The sequence below is a fragment of the Pristiophorus japonicus genome, unplaced genomic scaffold, assembly GCF_044704955.1.
Source record: "Pristiophorus japonicus isolate sPriJap1 unplaced genomic scaffold, sPriJap1.hap1 HAP1_SCAFFOLD_79, whole genome shotgun sequence".
NCBI lineage: Eukaryota > Metazoa > Chordata > Chondrichthyes > Pristiophoridae > Pristiophorus > Pristiophorus japonicus.
Genome location: NW_027254707.1, coordinates 306,968 through 315,018, shown reverse-complemented (window position 1 = coordinate 315,018; position 8,051 = coordinate 306,968). Strand labels below are relative to the sequence as shown.

The 8,051-nt window shown below is 43.7% G+C and overlaps 1 non-coding gene across 1 annotated transcript; it reads right to left on the bottom strand.

Annotated features, from left to right (window-relative positions):
- Nucleotides 1-4,310: 4,310 nt before the first annotated feature.
- On the bottom strand, nt 4,311-4,383 carry trnav-uac (transfer RNA valine (anticodon UAC)). The gene has a single exon. It is a non-coding gene; the product is annotated as a tRNA-Val (tRNA).
- Between the last annotated feature and the right edge of the window lie 3,668 nt (nt 4,384-8,051).

The following is an 8,051-nucleotide window of genomic DNA, read 5'->3' as shown; positions in this document are numbered from 1 at the left end:
CCAGCTTATTATGAACAGCTAAACCTGCTGTTAGATGGCTGATGGTTATCAGACAGCTAGGAGACAAGTCATGCTGAGACAAGTAACCCCCCCATGGTGCTCTCCTATTGTCTACACTACAGGAGTTCCATGTCACCCCACCCTTATCTTCTAGCCATTATCTCTTTCCTTTACCTCATCCATTTGAAGCAAACAGGTAAACTGACCAGGAAATGGGATAATCCTGATACAATACAAGACAGGTGATAGCCCATTACCTATGACTCATGGAGTAATGGCCGTTTGGCTTTCTGATAACCCTGACAAAAGGAAATATCTTGACACCATTTCAGTCCAGGATATAGTAATTAACTCTTTATCTGTATTCACTGACTGTGAGACAGAGCAATACACAGGGAGAGGCCAGAACTTGGGTTTTACTGTATAAATATCTTGTGAAGCTGTACCATTGCGGAGGTTTCATTTTAGCCCTTGACTGAGTGAAACTTACCCCTTGCGAGCAAGTAAATTAAAAGGGAAACTTCCATCGGAGCTGTAAGTGTCGGAGTCATTCTTTTCTGAGGTCGAGATTTCGACATGGCCTTCCGTGCTGTAACCATTCCATGATTTGATAAGTTAGTAGCGCATTTGATAGTGTGGCTGGAAGCAGAACATTGCAAAGGGAAATGGATTGAGTCGGCAAATCTAGAGGCATCTAATTCAGGAGATTCAGGGGGCACGGAAAATCGGGAGTTTAATGACTTTGAAAGGAACATTTTTGTTTTGTGCCGTTTCGGTCACAGAAATGTTTGTGAAAGGAATTTTTTGCAGAAAGGGATGCAGCATTTAACCTTCTGCCTCAACACTTCTTTCTGGGTGTCAGGTCACATTTCGTTTCAATGTTAATCAATTGCTATAAGAACATAAGAATTAGGAACAGAAGTGGGCCATCTAGCCCCTCGAGCCTGCTCCAACTTCCCCAGCATCTGGAACAATCTACCGACATCTAACCAGTCCTGTCCCATCAGAATCTGATATGTTTCGATGAGATCCCCTCTCATCCTTCTAAACTCCAATGTATAAAGGCCCAGTTGATCCAGTCTCTCCTCATATGTCAGTCCAGGCATCCCGGGAATCAGTCTGGTGAACCTTCGCTCCACTCCCTCAATAGCAAGAACGTCCTTCCTCAGATTAGGAGACCAAAATTGAAAACAATATTCCAGTTGAGGACTCACCAAGGCCCTGTACAACTGCAATAAGAAATACTTGCTCCTATACTCAAATCACCTAGCTATAAAGGCCAACATACGATTTACCTTTTTCCTGCCTATTGTACCTGTATGCCAAATTTCAGTGACTGATGAACCATGACACCCAGGTCTCATTGCACCTCCCCTTTTCCTAATCTGCCACCATTCAGATAATATTCTGTCTTCACGTTTTTGCCCTCAATGTGGATAACCTCACATTTATCCACGTTATACTGCATCTGCCATGAATTTGCCCACTCACCTAACCTGTCTAAGTCAACCTGCAGTCTCTTAGCGTCCCCCTCACAGCTCACACCGCCACCCAGTTTTGTTTCATCTGCAAATCTACATTCAATTCCTTCATCCAAATCATTGATGTATATTGTAAAGAGCTGGGGTCCCAGCACTGAGCCCTGCGGCACTCCACTAGTCACTGCCTGCCATTCTGAAAAGGACCCTTTTATCCCGACTCTCTGCTTTCTGTCTGCCAACCAGTTCTCTATCCACGTAAGTATATTACCCCCAATACCATGTGCTTTGATTTTGCACAGCAATCTCTTGTGTGGACCCTTGTCAACAACCTTTTGAAAGTCCAAATATTCCACATCCACTGGTTCTCCCTTGTCCACTCTACTCGTTACAGCCTCAAAAATTCCAGAAGATTTGTCAAGCATGATTTCCCTTTCATAAATCCATGCTGACTTGGACCGATCCTGTCACTGCTTTCCAAATGCGTTGCTATTTCATCCTTAATAATTGATTCCAACATTTTCTCCACGACTGATTCAGGCTAACCGGTGTATAATTACACGCTTTCTCTCTCCCTCCCTTCTTAAAAAGTATTTTTACATTAGCTACTCTCTTGTCCGTAGGAACTGATCCCGAGTCAATAGACTGTTGGAAAATGATCACCAATGCATCCACTATTTCTAGGGCGACTTCCTTAAGTACTCTTGGATGCAGACTATCAGGCCCCGGGGATTTATCATCCTTCAATCCCATCAATTTCCCACCACATAAGGATATCCTTCAGTTACTCATTCTCACTCGACCATCGGTCCCCGAGTACTTTTGGAAGGTTATTCGTGCCTTCCTTCGTGAAGACGGAACTGAAGTATTTGGTCAATTGGTCTGCCATTTCTTTGTTCCCCAATATAAATTCACCTGAATCCGACTGCAAGGGACCTACAATTGTCTTCACTAATCGTTTTCTCTTCACATGATTACAGAAGCTTTTGCAGTCAGTTGTTATGTTCCAAGCAAGCTTCCTCTCAAAATCCATTTCCCCCCTCCTCATGAAACCCTTAGTCCTCCTCTGTTGAATTCAAAATTTCTCCCAGTTCTTAGGTTTGCTCCTTTTTCTGGCCAATTTATTTACCTCTTCCTTGGTTTTAACACTATCCTTAATTTCCCTTGTTAGCCACGGTTGAGCAACGTTCTCCGTTCTATTTTTACTCCAGACAGCGATGTGCAATTGCTGAAGTCACCCGTGTGACCTTTAAATGTTTGCCATTGCCTATCCACCATCAACCCTTTAAGTATCATTGGCCAGTCTATTCTAGCCAATTCACACCTCATACCGTCAAAGTTACCTTTCCTTAAGTTCAGGACCCAAGTTTCTGAAATAACTGTGACACTCTCCATCTTAATGAAGAATTCTACCATATTATGTTACTCGTCCCCAAGGGGCCTCGCACAACAAGATTGATAATTAGTCCCTTCTCATTACACATCACCCAGTCAGGAATGGCCAGATCTCTTCTGGGTTGAGAAAACCATCCATAATACACTCCATGAAATCCTCCTCCAACACATCACTACCATGTGTTTAGCTCAATCACGATGTAGATAAAATTACCCATGATAACTGCTGTACTACCACTGCACACATCCCTTCTTTCTTCTTTGATGCTGTCCCCAACCTGACCACTACTAACCAGTGAGACAGACATTGCAGCAAGTGACTGGTTATTGTGAAACAGCAATTGCTAAAAGAACAGTGACCACGACATGATTTAAAAACGCAACTCGTTGATCAAGAGTCAGGCGCACTACCATTGCACAACAAGGTCTACACAGTCGTTAAGGGATGTTCGTCTATATGAGGGTTCTGCAATACAAGGGACTTTAAAATCCCCGCCCATTCCCACCAGGTATCACAAGCAGCGCTCACCTGACAGTCACCGGATGGTTTGCTCGAAATCTTTTATCTTGCTTTCACAGGAAAGCATCATTAATTAACCCTTCACCTTCTTTTGCACAATCAAACAAATGCTAACTCAGGGACGCTCCATACTTCAATCATTTGGCCTGTGCTTTGGGGAGCGGCCAGGGAAGTGGAACTGAGTCCATGATCAGATCAGCCATGATCGTATCAAATGGTGGAGCAGGATCGAGGGGCCGTATGGCCCACTCCTGCTCCTATTTCATATGTTCTTATGTATGTTAACCCATTTTACTCACTGTATTTTAGCTTTCTGGTTCAAAGTGTTCATTGCCGATGACACCAGGAATCTGGTGCAAATTTTATCAAATTTATCAGCACCGATTATTCCTACCGTGCACAGAAAATACAATCAGTAGTGAAGATAAAATCCCACCGTGTGTATTTTCAGATTTAACGCAGTAGCATTTCAAATAAAGTGAAAGAATTTTACACTAAAAAATTTGCAAGTGTTACTTGTATTTGTGTCTTTAATTAAACTTTGTGGCGTCTGACTCCCGTTCATGCCACTGCTGAATAAGAGAGGAGGGTTTGACATTGACCAGACTGCACTGCCCCTGATATTTATCAGCTCATCCTTTATATTCAGTGGTTTCTCGCCCTATGATGGGCTGCAGTGTAGCGGATATCGCTTTGGCCTCACACGCAAAAGGTCCCCATGGATCCGTTTTCTCTCACTCAAAGTTATCTATTTATTGGTGAAATAAAGAGCACTTAATGAATAAAGGAGCCCTATTGCCAGGAGAATAAATAGCAAATAAAAACAGCAAATGCTGGAAATCTCAGCTGGTCAGGCAGCATTTGCAGGGAGACTAAACTCGCCTCCGATTGTTCATCCACAGCAAGTTTAAAAATAATGTTTCTGCCTGGGATTGAACTTGGGACCTATTGCGTGTAAAGCAAACGTGATAACCACTACACTACAGAAACCTCTGGCACAACAGCCCCCTCAGCGAGGAGCTGACCAGTGAGCTCCCTCTGTGCTGATCGGGAATGTGTTGGCTCTCCTGAAACAAATTCTGTCCCACACTGAGAATTCTCAATCCTTCTCCTCCGCTGCCCTTTACAGAAATGTCACGGATCACCCAGCCACCGTGTTCATTTCCACATCCTCACAGTGGGGCCACAGAGGCTCCTACCGTCTCCCCGCGATCAGCGAACTCACCCAGTTTACAAAATTAAACCCCAAACACGTGCCCGGCAAAGTGCAGGAGAAGCCAGATAGTCTGTAATCTCGGTCTATCACAGAGAGTATTGGTATTCATGGTGATTACAGCAATTATTAAGCGTCTCACAGACCTCAATTATTTTTCTGCGATGAATTGATCGAGGATTGAAACCAGGTTAGTGCGCCGGGTCTTAACCCCTCGACCACCAGGGAACAGTTACGATACATGTCGAACCAGGTTAGTGCACTGGATCTTAACCCCTCGACCACCAGGGAACAGTTACGATGCACGTCGATATATTTATATATATTTATATAGAACCTGAATGTCAATGGCTACCTACCTAGACCTCGTGGCGCCCACGGTAGTGCGTCTAACTTTGAGTGAGAGAACCGGTTCCACAGTGACACCTGTCATGTGTTCGACATGGTTACTGCTTGTACTATTACAAGGTGTGCCACCAGAGGGCACTGCAGTGGGAGACTTGTAGCTTACCTGCACAGGTGTGCCTGGCCTAGTATAAAAGGCAGGCCACCAGGTGTGATCCTCACTCTGGTTATCAATAAAAGACTCAGGTCACTACAGTTAAATAACGACACATTGTCTCGTGGAGTCATTATCAGAGCATTTGAAGGTATAACAAGGGAGCCAAAAGCCTCAGAATCTGGAAATTCTACCAAAGCGTCGAAGTCATGCTGTAGGTGCCTGGGACAACACATTGCTCAAAGTTCTCCACACGTGAAGGCAGAGTGTTTCTTCGACAGAAAGACTGGGCATCTTGCGAAGTCATGCCGACTGAAGGGTAAACCTATTTTTAAAGCTATGACTCCAGCGTTCAAAGCTATGAGTAGAAATCCCAAGAGACTACATAGTATGGAAGACCAACAACAGGACGATGAGATGTTAGAGTTACACATCATCAGGAGCACTAGTTTAACGGACAGTGATTCGGAAAGCATCAAAATCCACATAGATGCGTGATTTCCAACTGGAGAAACCCAAGATAGAGCAGCGAGGCTACTCGGGAGAGTAAATTCCTGTGGTTGGTCATATCACTGTAACGATCGGTGAAATATAAAGATTAATTTCAGAACTTGCCTCGAATAGTAGTGAAAAGAGACAAGTCTGCCTTACAAGGAAGCAATTGATTAAGTTCACTGAAGCTGGATTGTAGTCAGATTTTCTGTGTGGAAGCGAGATTTTCATCAACGGATGAGGTTATCAAGAAGTATCCAAAGGTGTTCTGCGAAACGGACAGTCCGATCCAAGGCTTCAAGGCGAGTGTCAGGGTACAGAAGGACGCTAGATTGGTTTACTACAAGCCCCGTTCCGTACCATATGCACTCAAGGAGAAAGTTGAGCATGAACTCAAAAAACTAGAAGGTGTTAACCGTTACACTGCGGAAACATCTCCACTTTCAGCACAAGATTAACAAAATTAAACCCAATGAGATCGGGAGAAAAGTTCCTCACATGCTCAGGGCAAAATAAATAATTGTCGTTCTACAAAAGAATGAACAAATTTCAGCACCAGGTCAGACGGAAATGTTAAGCGAGCAGGTGGACGGCTGAATCGCACTTTTAAGGAGTTGGTGGTGACAAAGCAAATGGGTTCTGCCGAATGATTCAATATAAGAAATGTCTGCAATAGGATTCGAACACTATCTATAGTGACCTGAACACATCACCTTAGACCACTCGGCCATCATTACTATACAGTGCTGTGTGTGGCCACCTGCAGGTTGATTTTGAACTTTTGTGTCCTGTTACATGAAATAAATCAGGGCAGCAGGCAGATCTCTGCCTGACACCGGGGAAAGAGTGAGACAGACCTTGGAGCAAGGGTCTGGTTATTGTCAAACAGCAAATGAAATATTAATTCTGGAAGAATAATATTGAAACGAAATGTGATCCTGACAGCCAGAAACAAGTGCTAAGGCAAAAGGATAAATGCTGCATCCCATCCTGCAAAAAATTCCTTTCACAAACATTTCTCTGAACAAAACGTCACAAAAAAAAAGGTTCCTTTCAAAGTCATTAAACTCCCGAATTTCCACGCCCCGCGACTCTCCTGAATCAGATGCCTCAAGTTTTACCGACTCCATCCATATCCCTTTGCTCCAAGGTCTGTCTCCCTGTTTCCCCGGTGTCAGGCAGAGATCCGCCTGCGGCCCTCATTTATTTCACTCTCTATGAATCTCTCTAATATTCCAACAGCAGCCATGGTTGTGTGAAGGTTTGTATTCTGTTAATCGTCGCCAATTGTTGTGAAAAGTAGAACACCAGGAGGCTGAGTACTGTGAGCTAAACTTAGTGTGATCTTAGTCTTCTTTATTACAATTCCAGAGTGCCGGAACAACATGGCAGCCAACCTTTTATACTGGCCCTGCAGGTGTGGGCAGGTGACCATTAGGACTCCAACATTCACGCCCTCTGGTGGCAAGTATGACAGAGTTACATACTTCACATAATTGTTATCGTTAAGAAGTTATAATTCCAATGAATGCCTGCGTCATCAGAAAGGAGCCTGGTTTGTAGGACAAGGCTACATATCAGGAAGGAGCGTAGTTAGATGACAAGGGAAGTGATACTCTGATGATAAGTTTGGAGAATAAAAAGAGTAAATACTGGAAACACTGAGCAGGCCAGGCAGCATCTGTGGAGAGAGAAACAGTGTTAACGTTTCAGGTTAATGACCTTCCATCAGAAGTTGGGCAGTTGTGTTACGTAATACTATTAAAAGTTTCAATTGTCACGAAGCAGGGGTAAGGAAAATATATAAAATGTGGCATTTGGAACAGATAGTTTGAATCCGATTAATGTTTGATCAATTTGTCCAACGAGCTGAAAACTGCAACGTGTTTGATTTCTTCGGCGAACATTCGCAAGGTTTGGGTGTAAGTACTATTAAGTGTATGTTTCATTATTGTCTGCTTAATAACTCTGACATTTAATGTTGCCGATACTATTCCTGCACTGCGTGTGTTCCAGCTCTGTTTGGAGCACCGATCCCTTCAATCCGTCGCTTACAGGGACAGTTGGATTCACCGTTTCTTTGTTTGGTGAAATTTAAAAGATTGAATGCGGCGCACATCTACCTGGTCACCTACTCACTAACCGCTACACGCTGCTCCCGTGAGATGGATGCACAGTTACTGTTACAAGCTTGAACGCAGGTACAAGCAGAACTCATTCACAGAAAGTCCAAGTCCCTGAGGCACCTGATTTTTTGCACGAAACTCCTTCGCAACGAGTTGCGGTTCATGTGGGGTGATTTGGGCACATCTTTCCCCACACGAAAACACTTCAAACACAACTCAACGGATGCAAAGCGCTTTGGTGCGTCATGAGTTCCTGAAATGTGTTGTAGAAATGCAAGTCCTTCTTTGCAAAAGTTTGATGCGATTTCAAAATTTTTGGGTAAACTGA